Raw genomic sequence first — 15,621 nt, 5'->3', positions numbered from 1 at the left:
ATTAGCAGCTTTGAGAATTTGCTTGTATATTATGCTCACTCATCAGGAGGCTTTGCAGGACCAACCCTGCCAGGCAGAATCTAGAGGTGGCGGTGCTGCTCTAGGTCTCTGACCACATTCATCTTCCTGTTTCGGCTGCGTATAGGCAGCTTACAACCCATGAAACAGGCTTATCTTTAGTGCATGGGTTGTTCAGGCGGGTGTCTAGGGTTGGGGACCGTTCCAATATGATAGGAAAACAAACCAACTGCATGTATAATTTATTTAAAAATGTATATGCCATATCTGCACAAAATGTAAAAACTCTCTCTCAAAACCCCTGCTCACAGACACATTGGTTCTGGGATATGCAACCATTTCCTTTCTCACTCACTCAACACCACACTTTACCAAACACCAAAAACACGCACCACACCTTCCATCACAATACGCCCAGACTAGAGGTCGACCGAATACGATTTTTCAACACCGATACCGATTATTGGAGGACCAAAAAAGCCGATACCGATTAATCGGCCCATTTTTAAAATATTTTTATTGGTAATAATGACAATTACAACAACACATATTTTAACTTAATATAATACTCAATAAAAATCAATTTAGCCTTAAATAAATAATGAAACATGTTCAATTTGGTTTAAATAATGCAAAAACAAAGTGTTGGAGAAGTAAAAGTGCAATATGTGCCATGTAAAAAAGCTAACGTTTCAGTTCCTTGCTCAGAACATGAGAACATATGAAAGCTGGTGGTTCCTTTTAACATGAGACTTCAATATTCCAAGGTAAGAGGTTTTAGGTTGTAGTTAATATAGTATTTATAGGACTATTTCTCTCTCTACCATTTGTATTTCATAAACCTTTGACTATTGGATGTTCTTATAGGCACTATAGTATCGGCAGTGTAACAGTATAGCTTCCGTCCACCTCCTCGCCCCTACCTGGGCTCGAACCAGGAACACATCGACAACAGCCACACTCGAAACAGCGTTACCCATCGCTCCACAAAAGCCGCGGCCCTTGCAGAGCAAGGGGAACAACTACTCCAAGTCTTAGAGCGAGTGACGTTTGAAACAGTATTAGCGCACACCCAGCTAACTAGCTTATTATTTCAGTGAAATATGGAACTGTTTGGTATTTTATCTAACGGGTGGCATCCATCAGTCTAAATATTCCTGTTACATTGGGGGGCATCCATCAGTCTAAATATTCCTGTTACATTGCACAACCTTCAATGTTATGTCATAATTACGTAAAATTCGGGCAAATTAGTTTCGCAATGAGCCAGGCTGCCCAAACTGTTGCATATACCCTGACTCTGCGTGCAATGAACGCAAGAGAAATGACACATTCACCTGGTTAATATTGCCTGCTAACCTGGATTTCTTTTAGCTAAATATGCAGGTTTGAAAATATATACTTCTGTGTATTGATTTTAAGTAAGGCATTGAGGTTTATGGTTAGGTACAGTCGTCCAACGATTGTGCTTTTTTCGCAAATGCGCTTTTGTTAAATCATCCCCCAGCGTTGCATCGATTATATGCAACACAGGACGCGCTAGATAAACTAGTAATATCATCAACCCTGTGTAGTTAACTAGTGATTATGATTGATGTTTTTTTATAAGATACGTTTAATGCTAGCTAGCAACTTACCTTGGCTTCTACTGCATTCGCGTAACAGGCAGGCTCCTCGGAGTGCAATGAGAGGCAGGTGGTTAGAGCGTTGGACTAGTTAACTGTAAGGTTGCAAGATTGGATCCACCGAGATGACAAGGTCAAAATCTGTCATTCTGCCCTTGAACAAGGCAGTTAACCCACCGTTCCTAGGCCGTCATTGAAAATAAGAATGTGTTCTTTTTAACTGACTTGCCAAGTTAAATAAAGGTATAAAAAATAAATCCACAAAATCGGCGCCCAAAAATGCTGATTTCTGATTGTTATGAAAACTTGTAATCTGCCCTAATTAATCGGCCATTCCGATTAATCGGTTGACCTCTAGTCCACACACACCCACATACTGTGCCTTCTATGTCCTCTGTTTGCTGTGTTTTATCTCCACCATGTTGATTGAGTACTTTTGTGTTCCATTTGTTATTTTGCTAGTTACTGTAGTATTTACTGTAGTGAGTCACACTGTATTACGGCACGTTTTCAAATCAAATCAAATCAAATGTCATTGATCACATGGTTAGCAGATGTTGATGCGAGTGTAGTGAAATGCTTGTGCTTCTAGTTCTGACAATGCAGTAATATCTAACAAGTAATCTAACAAATTCACAACAACTACCAACTACAAGTGTAAAGGAATGAATAAGAATATGTACATATTCATATGAATGAGCGATGGCCGAACGGCGTGGGCAAGATGCAGTAGATGAACAGCTGGTAGACGAGAATGTTCCCATATGTCCACTAGAGGGCAGTGTTTGACCAGGCATTAGCTACACTACAGACCTGGCAGTATTCTCTTCTCTCAGCCACCAGTGTGATACCAGGTACAGTAGTGGAAATACTGAAGAGTTTGTTAAAATGAATATTTTTCTGTGTGAGCCCAAAGTTTTGTCATTTTAAATTCACATCAGGTAAATGGGTTGGTATCATCTTGAGTAGGCGAGTATTTAAACACAGAACGGATGTTTTTCATAGCTACTTAAATCAGCATTATGCTGAGGTCGACTATGCAGATCTGAGACGTCCATAAAGTAGAGCAGTGCCCTTGAAGGAATCCACAGGATTTGTCACTGCAGTTTCTGATGGTTTTACTGTATCATGGGCGACGTGTGTGATGTCATGGGTGATGTGTGTGATGTCATGGGTGATGTGTGTGATGTCATGGGAGACGGTGTGTGATGTCGTATGTGATGTCATGGGAGACGGTGTGTGATGACGTGTGTGATGTCAAGGGAGATGGTGTGTGATGTCATGGGAGATGGTGTGTGAGGTCATGTGTGACGTGTGTGATGTCATGGGAGATGGAGTGTGATGTTATGTGCGACGTGTGTGATGTCATGGGAGACGGTGTGTGATGCCATGTGCGATGTGTGTGATGTCATGGGAGCTGGTGTGTGATGTCATGGGATACGTATGGTGTGTGATGTCATGTGCGACGTGTGTGATGTCATGGGCGACGGTGTGTGATGTCATGGTAGACGGTGTGTGATGTCATGGGAGATGGTGTGTGAGGTCATGTGCGACGTGTGTGATGTCATGGGCGACGGTGTGTGATGTCATGGGAGACGGTGTGTGATGTCATGTGAGACGTGTGTGATGTCATGGGAGACGTGTGTGATGTCATGGGAGACGTGCTTGTGTGATGTCATGGGAGACGTGTTTGTGTGATGTCATGGGAGACGTGTTTGTGTGATGTCATGGGAGACGTGTTTGTGTGATGTCATGGGAGACGTGTTTGTGTCATGGGAGACGTGTGTGATGTCATGGGAGACGTGTGTGATGTCATGGGAGACGTGTTTGTGTCATGGGAGACGTGTGTGATGTCATGGGAGACGTGTGTGATGTCATGGGAGACGTGTTTGTGTGATGTCATGGGAGACGTGTTTGTGTGATGTCATGGGAGACGTGTTTGTGTGATGTCATGGGAGACGTGTTTGTGTCATGGGAGACGTGTTTGTGTGATGTCATGGGAGACGTGTTTGTGTGATGTCATGGGAGACGTGTTTGTGTGATGTCATGGGAGACGTGTTTGTGTCATGGGAGACGTGTTTGTGTGATGTCATGGGAGACGTGTTTGTGTCAGGGTTTCTGTTCACCGGATAAAAGGTTATCATGGAAAGCTAATAACTTAAACGGTTGCCGTCCAAAATGACCGGGAGATAAAAACAGCCCATTGCAAAATAATGTTTTTATTCATTGATGGAAATGCTGGTCAATGTAAATGGGTCTTTCTATAAGCTAGGGTACCAGTGAGGATTTCCTACAGTGGACAACTTGTTACAGCTGATCAGTCATTGATAATAATCTGCCATTTTGTTTTTCATTTTATTACATGAAGATATAAGGGGGATCATAGCTATATTCAATACAATTCACGAGTTGATTTAGAACCTGTTTAATCCATATATATTAATTTATGAAAGTCTGAAGGACAGAAAAGGCATGTCATGTCACATGATTCTGGACAAATCCGTCAAGACACCTGATGGTTGGTGTCTTGACGGATTTGTCCAAAATCATGTGACATGACATGTCTTTTCTGTCCTTCAGACTTTCACATATTAATCCGTTAAATTAAACATTGAACTTGCTGTCGGACAGTATTTCATACAGAGATCTCAGAAATGCAGTGTACCTATGTAACATTTCTCCTTATGTTATGGGGTGAAAACAGTTTTCATGGGCACACAAATCCTAAATAATAAATGCAGCTGCAAAATCGAATGCTTCTAACTGAGTCAGATTACCTTGATACTTAAAACCTAAAACGATACTGACGTTAACGTGGTTCTTCAATAATTGTGCATAATACTTATTGGATGTGCATTTTGTGTCCAGCTGATTAGTTAGGTCTTGATATTTTCACACATCATCCTCTGATCTAGGAATTCTAGGAATCATGCAGTGCTGGTTTGCGTGATGACCGGAGTGCGTGTCCTTCTATTTGTTTGTATGCTTTTGTAAGCGGGGCGCTGTCCTCAGATAATCACATGGTTTGCTTTCGCCGTAAAGCCTTTTTGAAATCTGACAAAGCGGCTGGATTAACAAGAAGTTCATCTTTAAACCGATGTATAACACTTGTATTTTTTATGAATGTTTATTATGACTATTTCTGCATTTTGAATTTGGCGCTCTGCAATTTCACCGAATGTTGTCGAGGTGGGTCGCTAGCGGAACACCTGCGCCAGAAAGGTTAAAAGCTTGCCAGTCCGGGCCTGTGTTCCTGGCCATGACCCAAGCATCATCTCTTTTATGAATGATTATCCTCAGTAGTATTGAAGACATCTGTAAAAATGCTCAAAGCTGAATCAAGTTCATTGATCGCTGAAATACAATCAAGGTCACTAAAAGAAAGATCATGTAAAAAATAAAAAATAAACCTGTTCACTGAAGTTTTTAAAAGTTCTCTTTGTGATGACATGAGGGTTAGATGTCTGTATTTTCAAATCTCTAACACAAACAACTGGGCAATGGTCACTAATGTCTTGGGCGAACACACCAGTATAAATATATTTCTCTGGTGTATTCATTAGAATAAGATCAGTCAGAGTTGATCTCTAGGGTTGGGCCGTATAGGCTTAGTCACCAGCTGGGTTAGGTCCAGTCCACCACATCTACCCTGTCTGTGAGCTCTAAACACATCATAACCCTCCATATTAATATCAGAGTCCAGAATGACCCCAGAGATCCTAGTTTCAGTCAATACCAGAATGACCCCAGAGATCCTAGTTTCAGTCAATACCAGAATGACCCCAGAGATCCTAGTTTCAGTCAATACCAGAATGACCCTAGAGATCCTAGTTTCAGTCAATACCAGAATGACCCTAGAGATCCTAGTTTCAGTCAATACCAGAATGTCCCCAGAGATCGTAGTTTCAGTCAACACCAGAATGTCCCCAGAGATCGTAGTTTCAGTCAACACCAGAATGACCCCAGAGATCCTAGTTTCAGTCGATACCAGAATGACCCCAGAGATCCTAGTTTCAGTCAATACCAGAATGTCCCCTGATATCCTAGTTTCAGTCAATACCAGAATGTCCCCTGATATCCTAGTTTCAGTCAATACCAGAATGTCCCCTGATATCCTAGTTTCAGTCAATACCAGAATGTCCCCTGATATCCTAGTTTCAGTCAATACCAGAATGTCCCCTGATATCCTAGTTTCAGTCAATACCAGAATGTCCCCAGAGATCGTAGTTTCAACCAGAATGTCCGGATTTGTCTGCGTAGCCCAGATCTTGATGTAATTCCGTTGAGGAAGTAAACTCCTAATGTTCAGATACATCAACCCAAGTCCTTTATGATTTTTAAAGTCACATGGAGTCTCCAACTCAAACAAGCTACATTCAATAGGCGTTTACAGGCCCTGTCTGATGGTTGATATTTATATAGTTGTTATGGCTATCAGATTGCCTATAACTTCTCCATTTAGTCTATCCCTATTAGCAATAGTGGAAGGAGAAGAAATGTGAATGACTTTTCCAAGGTTAGCACCATAGGCCCTGAAGCCGTAGCCAACGTCAATATGGGGAACCAATGATGTAATGTTACAAACTGACTAACAGTACATAGGCTTTGGTTGCTATCATTTAAAAACCGAGGGTGTATTCAAGTCTGTAACATTGAGGTCCTTGAAAATCACAATGAAGTGCTTGAAAAAGTCCCTGAAAGTACTTGAATTGGACCTGTTAATAGCTCTATGAACCCTGCTTAATCAAACAATGTGTAGTCTTAGACCTGTGTTGTTGTACATTAAGGGCAATTTAAATATATTCACTTTTATTCCTCTAAGTACACGTGAAAATGCATGAAAATCATTTTTATTTTAGTTTCAAACCATGTAGACGTGTTGATCCTAATGTCACACCATGTAGACGTCACACCATGTAGACGTGTTGATCCTAATGTCACACCATGTAGACGTGTTGATCCTAATGTCACACCATGTAGACGTCACACCATGTAGACGTGTTGATCCTAATGTCACACCATGTAGACGTGTTGATCCTAATGTCACACCATTTAGACGTCACACCATGTAGACGTGTTGATCCTAATGTCACACCATGTAGACGTGTTGATCCTAATGTCACACCATTTAGACGTCACACCATGTAGACGTGTTGATCCTAACGTCACACCATGTAGACGTGTTGATCCTAATGTCACACCATGTAGACGTGTTGATCCTAATGTCACACCATTTAGACGTGTTGATCCTAATGTCACACCATGTAGACGTGTTGATCCTAACGTCACACCATGTAGACGTGTTGATCCTAATGTCCCACCATGCAGACGTGTTGATCCTAATGTCACACCATGTAGACGTGTTGATCCTAATGTCACACCATGTAGACGTGTTGATCCTAATGTCACACCATGTAGACGTGTTGATCCTAATGTCACACCATTTAGACGTGTTGATCCTAATGTCACACCATTTAGATGTGTTGATCCTAATGTCACACCATGTAGACGTCACACCATGTAGACGTGTTGATCCTAATGTCACACCATGCAGACGTGTTGATCCTAATGTCACACCATGTAGACGTCACACCATGTAGACGTGTTGATCCTAACGTCACACCATGTAGATGTGTTGATCCTAATGTCACACCATTTAGACGTGTTGATCCTAATGTCACACCATGTAGACGTGTTGATCCTAATGTCACACCATGTAGATGTGTTGATCCTAATGTCACACCATTTAGACGTGTTGATCCTAATGTCACACCATGTAGACGTGTTGATCCTAATGTCACACCATGTAGATGTGTTGATCCTAATGTCACACCATGTAGACGTGTTGATCCTAATGTCACACCATGTAGATGTGTTGATCCTAATGTCACACCATGTAGATGTGTTGATCCTAATGTCACACCATGTAGACGTGTTGATCCTAACGTCACACCATGTAGACGTGTTGATCCTAACGTCAAACCATGTAGACGTGTTGATCCTAATGTCACACCATGTAGACGTGTTGATCCTAATGTCACACCATGTAGACGTGTTGATCCTAATGTCAAACCATGTAGACGTGTTGATCCTAATGTCACACCATGTAGACGTGTTGATCCTAACGTCACACCATGTAGACGTGTTGATCCTAATGTCACACCATGTAGACGTGTTGATCCTAACGTCACACCATGTAGATGTGTTGATCCTAATGTCACACCATGTAGACGTGTTGATCCTAATGTCACACCATGTAGACGTGTTGATCCTAACGTCACACCATGTAGACGTGTTGATCCTAATGTCACACCATGTAGACGTGTTGATCCTAATGTCACACCATTTAGACGTGTTGATCCTAATGTCACACCATGTAGACTTGTTGATCCTAATGTCACACCATGTAGACGTGTTGATCCTAATGTCACACCATGTAGACGTGTTGATCCTAATGTCACACCATGTAGACTTGTTGATCCTAATGTCACACCATGTAGACGTGTTGATCCTAATGTCACACCATGTAGATGTGTTGATCCTAATGTCACACCATGTAGACGTCACACCATGTAGACGTGTTGATCCTAATGTCACACCATGTAGATGTGTTGATCCTAACGTCACACCATGTAGACGTCACACCATGTAGACGTGTTGATCCTAATGTCACACCATGTAGACGTGTTGATCCTAATGTCACACCATGTAGACGTGTTGATCCTAACGTCACACCATGTAGATGTGTTGATCCTAATGTCACACCATGTAGACGTCACACCATGTAGACGTGTTGATCCTAATGTCACACCATGTAGACGTGTTGATCCTAACGTCACACCATGTAGACGTCACACCATGTAGACGTGTTGATCCTAAATTCACACCATGTAGACGTGTTGATCCTAATGTCACACCATGTAGACGTGTTGATCCTAACGTCACACCATGTAGACGTCACACCATGTAGACGTGTTGATCCTAATGTCACACCATGTAGACGTGTTGATCCTAATGTCAAACCATGTAGACGTGTTGATCCTAATGTCACACCATGTAGACGTGTTGATCCTAACGTCACACCATGTAGACGTGTTGATCCTAATGTCACACCATGTAGACGTGTTGATCCTAACGTCACACCATGTAGACGTGTTGATCCTAATGTCACACCATGTAGACGTGTTGATCCTAATGTCACACCATTTAGACGTGTTGATCCTAATGTCACACCATGTAGACGTCACACCATGTAGACGTGTTGATCCTAATGTCACACCATGTAGATGTGTTGATCCTAACGTCACACCATGTAGACGTCACACCATGTAGACGTGTTGATCCTAATGTCACACCATGTAGACGTGTTGATCCTAATGTCACACCATGTAGACGTGTTGATCCTAACGTCACACCATGTAGATGTGTTGATCCTAACGTCACACCATGTAGACGTGTTGATCCTAATGTCACACCATGTAGACGTGTTGATCCTAACGTCACACCATGTAGACGTGTTGATCCTAATGTCACACCATGTAGACGTGTTGATCCTAATGTCACACCATTTAGACGTGTTGATCCTAATGTCACACCATGTAGACGTCACACCATGTAGACGTGTTGATCCTAATGTCACACCATGTAGATGTGTTGATCCTAACGTCACACCATGTAGACGTCACACCATGTAGACGTGTTGATCCTAATGTCACACCATGTAGACGTGTTGATCCTAATGTCACACCATGTAGACGTGTTGATCCTAACGTCACACCATGTAGATGTGTTGATCCTAATGTCACACCATGTAGACGTCACACCATGTAGACGTGTTGATCCTAATGTCACACCATGTAGATGTGTTGATCCTAACGTCACACCATGTAGACGTCACACCATGTAGACGTGTTGATCCTAATGTCACACCATGTAGACGTGTTGATCCTAATGTCACACCATGTAGACGTGTTGATCCTAACGTCACACCATGTAGACGTCACACCATGTAGACGTGTTGATCCTAATGTCACACCATGTAGATGTGTTGATCCTAACGTCACACCATGTAGACGTGTTGATCGTAATGTCACACCATGTAGACGTGTTGATCCTAACGTCACACCATGTAGACGTCACACCATGTAGACGTGTTGATCCTAATGTCACACCATGTAGATGTGTTGATCCTAACGTCACACCATGTAGACGTGTTGATCCTAATGTCACACCATGTAGACGTGTTGATCCTAATGTCACACCATGTAGACGTGTTGATCCTAATGTCACACCATGTAGACGTCACACCATGTAGACGTGTTGATCCTAATGTCACACCATTTAGACGTGTTGATCCTAATGTCACACCATGTAGACGTCACACCATGTAGACGTGTTGATCCTAACGTCACACCATGTAGACGTGTTGATCCTAACGTCACACCATGTAGACGTGTTGATCCTAATGTCACACCATTTAGACGTCACACCATGTAGACTTGTTGATCCTAATGTCACACCATGTAGACGTGTTGATCCTAACGTCACACCATGTAGACGTGTTGATCCTAATGTCACACCATTTAGACGTCACACCATGTAGACGTGTTGATCCTAATGTCACACCATGTAGACGTGTTGATCCTAATGTCACACCATTTAGACGTCACACCATGTAGACGTGTTGATCCTAACGTCACACCATTTAGACGTGTTGATCCTAATGTCACACCATGTAGACGTGTTGATCCTAATGTCACACCATGTAGACGTGTTGATCCTAACGTCACACCATTTAGACGTCACACCATGTAGACGTGTTGATCCTAACGTCACACCATGTAGACGTGTTGATCCTAACGTCACACCATTTAGACGTGTTGATCCTAATGTCACACCATGTAGACGTGTTGATCCTAACGTCACACCATTTAGACGTGTTGATCCTAATGTCACACCATGTAGACGTGTTGATCCTAATGTCACACCATGTAGACGTGTTGATCCTAATGTCACACCATGTAGATGTGTTGATCCTAACGTCACACCATGTAGACGTGTTGATCCTAACGTCACACCATTTAGACGTCACACCATGTAGACGTGTTGATCCTAATGTCACACCATGTAGACGTGTTGATCCTAACGTCACACCATTTAGACGTGTTGATCCTAATGTCACACCATGTAGACGTGTTAATCCTAACGTCACACCATTTAGACGTGTTGATCCTAATGTCACACCATGTAGACGTGTTGATCCTAATGTCACACCATGTAGACGTGTTGATCCTAATGTCACACCATGTAGATGTGTTGATCCTAACGTCACACCATGTAGACGTGTTGATCCTAACGTCACACCATTTAGATGTGTTGATCCTAATGTCACACCATTTAGACGTGTTGATCCTAATGTCACACCATTTAGATGTGTTGATCCTAACGTCACACCATGTAGACGTGTTGATCCTAACGTCACACCATTTAGATGTGTTGATCCTAATGTCACACCATTTAGATGTGTTGATCCTAATGTCACACCATTTAGATGTGTTGATCCTAATGTCACACCATGTAGACGTGTTGATCCTAATGTCACACCATGTAGACGTGTTGATCCTAATGTCACACCATGTAGATGTGTTGATCCTAACGTCACACCATGTAGACGTGTTGATCCTAACGTCACACCATTTAGATGTGTTGATCCTAATGTCACACCATTTAGACGTGTTGATCCTAATGTCACACCATTTAGATGTGTTGATCCTAACGTCACACCATTTAGATGTGTTGATCCTAATGTCACACCATTTAGATGTGTTGATCCTAATGTCACACCATTTAGATGTGTTGATCCTAATGTCACACCATTTAGATGTGTTGATCCTAATGTCACACCATTTAGACGTGTTGATCCTAATGTCACACCATGTAGACGTGTTGATCCTAATGTCACACCATGTAGATGTGTTGATCCTAACGTCACACCATGTAGACGTGTTGATCCTAACGTCACACCATTTAGATGTGTTGATCCTAATGTCACACCATTTAGACGTGTTGATCCTAATGTCACACCATTTAGATGTGTTGATCCTAACGTCACACCATGTAGACGTGTTGATCCTAACGTCACACCATTTAGATGTGTTGATCCTAATGTCACACCATTTAGATGTGTTGATCCTAATGTCACACCATTTAGATGTGTTGATCCTAATGTCACACCATGTAGACGTGTTGATCCTAATGTCACACCATGTAGACGTGTTGATCCTAATGTCACACCATGTAGATGTGTTGATCCTAACGTCACACCATGTAGACGTGTTGATCCTAACGTCACACCATTTAGATGTGTTGATCCTAATGTCACACCATTTAGACGTGTTGATCCTAATGTCACACCATTTAGATGTGTTGATCCTAACGTCACACCATTTAGATGTGTTGATCCTAATGTCACACCATTTAGATGTGTTGATCCTAATGTCACACCATTTAGATGTGTTGATCCTAATGTCACACCATTTAGATGTGTTGATCCTAACGTCACACCATTTAGACGTGTTGATCCTAATGTCACACCATGTAGATGTGTTGATCCTAACGTCACACCATTTAGACGTGTTGATCCTAACGTCACACCATTTAGATGAGTTGATCCTAATGTCACACCATTTAGACGTGTTGATCCTAATGTCACACCATTTAGACGTGTTGATCCTAATGTCACACCATGTAGACGTGTTGATCCTAACGTCACACCATGTAGACGTGTTGATCCTAATGTCACACCATGTAGACGTGTTGATCCTAATGTCACACCATGTAGATGTGTTGATCCTAATGTCACACCATGTAGACGTGTTGATCCTAATGTCACACCATGTAGACGTGTTGATCCTAATGTCACACAATGTAGACGTGTTGATCCTAATGTCACACCATGTAGACGTGTTGATCCTAACGTCACACCATGTAGACGTCACACCATGTAGACGTGTTGATCCTAACGTCACACCATGTAGACGTGTTGATCCTAATGTCACACCATGTAGACGTCACACCATGTAGACGTGTTGATCCTAATGTCACACCATGTAGATGTGTTGATCCTAATGTCACACCATGTAGACGTGTTGATCCTAATGTCACACCATGTAGATGTGTTGATCCTAATGTCACACCATGTAGACGTCACACCATGTAGACGTGTTGATCCTAATGTCACACCATGTAGACGTGTTGATCCTAACGTCACACCATGTAGACGTGTTGATCCTAACGTCACACCATGTAGACGTGTTGATCCTAACGTCACACCATGTAGACGTGTTGATCCTAATGTCACACCATGTAGACGTGTTGATCCTAATGTCACACCATGTAGATGTGTTGATCCTAACGTCACACCATGTAGACGTGTTGATCCTAATGTCACACCATGTAGACGTGTTGATCCTAATGTCACACCATGTAGACGTGTTGATCCTAATGTCACACCATGTAGATGTGTTGATCCTAACGTCACACCATGTAGACGTGTTGATCCTAATGTCACACCATGTAGACGTCACACCATGTAGATGTGTTGATCCTAATGTCACACCATGTAGACGTGTTGATCCTAATGTCACACCATTTAGACGTGTTGATCCTAATGTCACACCATGTAGATGTGTTGATCCTAACGTCACACCATGTAGACGTGTTGATCCTAATGTCACACCATGTAGACGTCACACCATGTAGACGTGTTGATCCTAATGTCACACCATTTAGACGTGTTGATCCTAATGTCACACCATGTAGACGTCACACCATGTAGACGTGTTGATCCTAATGTCACACCATTTAGACGTGTTGATCCTAATGTCACACCATGTTGACGTCACACCATGTAGACGTGTTGATCCTAATGTCACACCATTTAGACGTCACACCATGTAGACGTGTTGATCCTAATGTCACACCATTTAGACGTCACACCATTTAGACGTGTTGATCCTAATGTCACACCATGTAGACGTGTTGATCGTAATGTCACACCATGTAGACGTGTTGATCCTAACGTCACACCATGTAGACGTCACACCATGTAGACGTGTTGATCCTAATGTCACACCATGTAGATGTGTTGATCCTAACGTCACACCATGTAGACGTGTTGATCCTAATGTCACACCATGTAGACGTGTTGATCCTAATGTCACACCATGTAGACGTGTTGATCCTAATGTCACACCATGTAGACGTCACACCATGTAGACGTGTTGATCCTAATGTCACACCATTTAGACGTGTTGATCCTAATGTCACACCATGTAGACGTCACACCATGTAGACGTGTTGATCCTAACGTCACACCATGTAGACGTGTTGATCCTAACGTCACACCATGTAGACGTGTTGATCCTAATGTCACACCATTTAGACGTCACACCATGTAGACTTGTTGATCCTAATGTCACACCATGTAGACGTGTTGATCCTAACGTCACACCATGTAGACGTGTTGATCCTAATGTCACACCATTTAGACGTCACACCATGTAGACGTGTTGATCCTAATGTCACACCATGTAGACGTGTTGATCCTAATGTCACACCATTTAGACGTCACACCATGTAGACGTGTTGATCCTAACGTCACACCATTTAGACGTGTTGATCCTAATGTCACACCATGTAGACGTGTTGATCCTAATGTCACACCATGTAGACGTGTTGATCCTAACGTCACACCATTTAGACGTCACACCATGTAGACGTGTTGATCCTAACGTCACACCATGTAGACGTGTTGATCCTAACGTCACACCATTTAGACGTGTTGATCCTAATGTCACACCATGTAGACGTGTTGATCCTAACGTCACACCATTTAGACGTGTTGATCCTAATGTCACACCATGTAGACGTGTTGATCCTAATGTCACACCATGTAGACGTGTTGATCCTAATGTCACACCATGTAGATGTGTTGATCCTAACGTCACACCATGTAGACGTGTTGATCCTAACGTCACACCATTTAGACGTCACACCATGTAGACGTGTTGATCCTAACGTCACACCATGTAGACGTGTTGATCCTAACGTCACACCATTTAGACGTGTTGATCCTAATGTCACACCATGTAGACGTGTTAATCCTAACGTCACACCATTTAGACGTGTTGATCCTAATGTCACACCATGTAGACGTGTTGATCCTAATGTCACACCATGTAGACGTGTTGATCCTAATGTCACACCATGTAGATGTGTTGATCCTAACGTCACACCATGTAGACGTGTTGATCCTAACGTCACACCATTTAGATGTGTTGATCCTAATGTCACACCATTTAGACGTGTTGATCCTAATGTCACACCATTTAGATGTGTTGATCCTAACGTCACACCATGTAGACGTGTTGATCCTAACGTCACACCATTTAGATGTGTTGATCCTAATGTCACACCATTTAGATGTGTTGATCCTAATGTCACACCATTTAGATGTGTTGATCCTAATGTCACACCATGTAGACGTGTTGATCCTAATGTCACACCATGTAGACGTGTTGATCCTAATGTCACACCATGTAGATGTGTTGATCCTAACGTCACACCATGTAGACGTGTTGATCCTAACGTCACACCATTTAGATGTGTTGATCCTAATGTCACACCATTTAGACGTGTTGATCCTAATGTCACACCATTTAGATGTGTTGATCCTAACGTCACACCATTTAGATGTGTTGATCCTAATGTCACACCATTTAGATGTGTTGATCCTAATGTCACACCATTTAGATGTGTTGATCCTAATGTCACACCATTTAGATGTGTTGATCCTAATGTCACACCATTTAGACGTGTTGATCCTAATGTCACACCATGTAGACGTGTTGATCCTAATGTCACACCATGTAGATGTGTTGATCCTAACGTCACACCATGTAGACGTGTTGATCCTAAC

Source organism: Oncorhynchus mykiss, chromosome 19, assembly GCF_057628025.1.
Source record: "Oncorhynchus mykiss isolate SJ-2025 chromosome 19, ASM5762802v1, whole genome shotgun sequence".
Taxonomy (NCBI): Eukaryota; Metazoa; Chordata; class Actinopteri; order Salmoniformes; family Salmonidae; genus Oncorhynchus; species Oncorhynchus mykiss.
Note: the sequence above shows the minus strand (reverse complement) of the source record.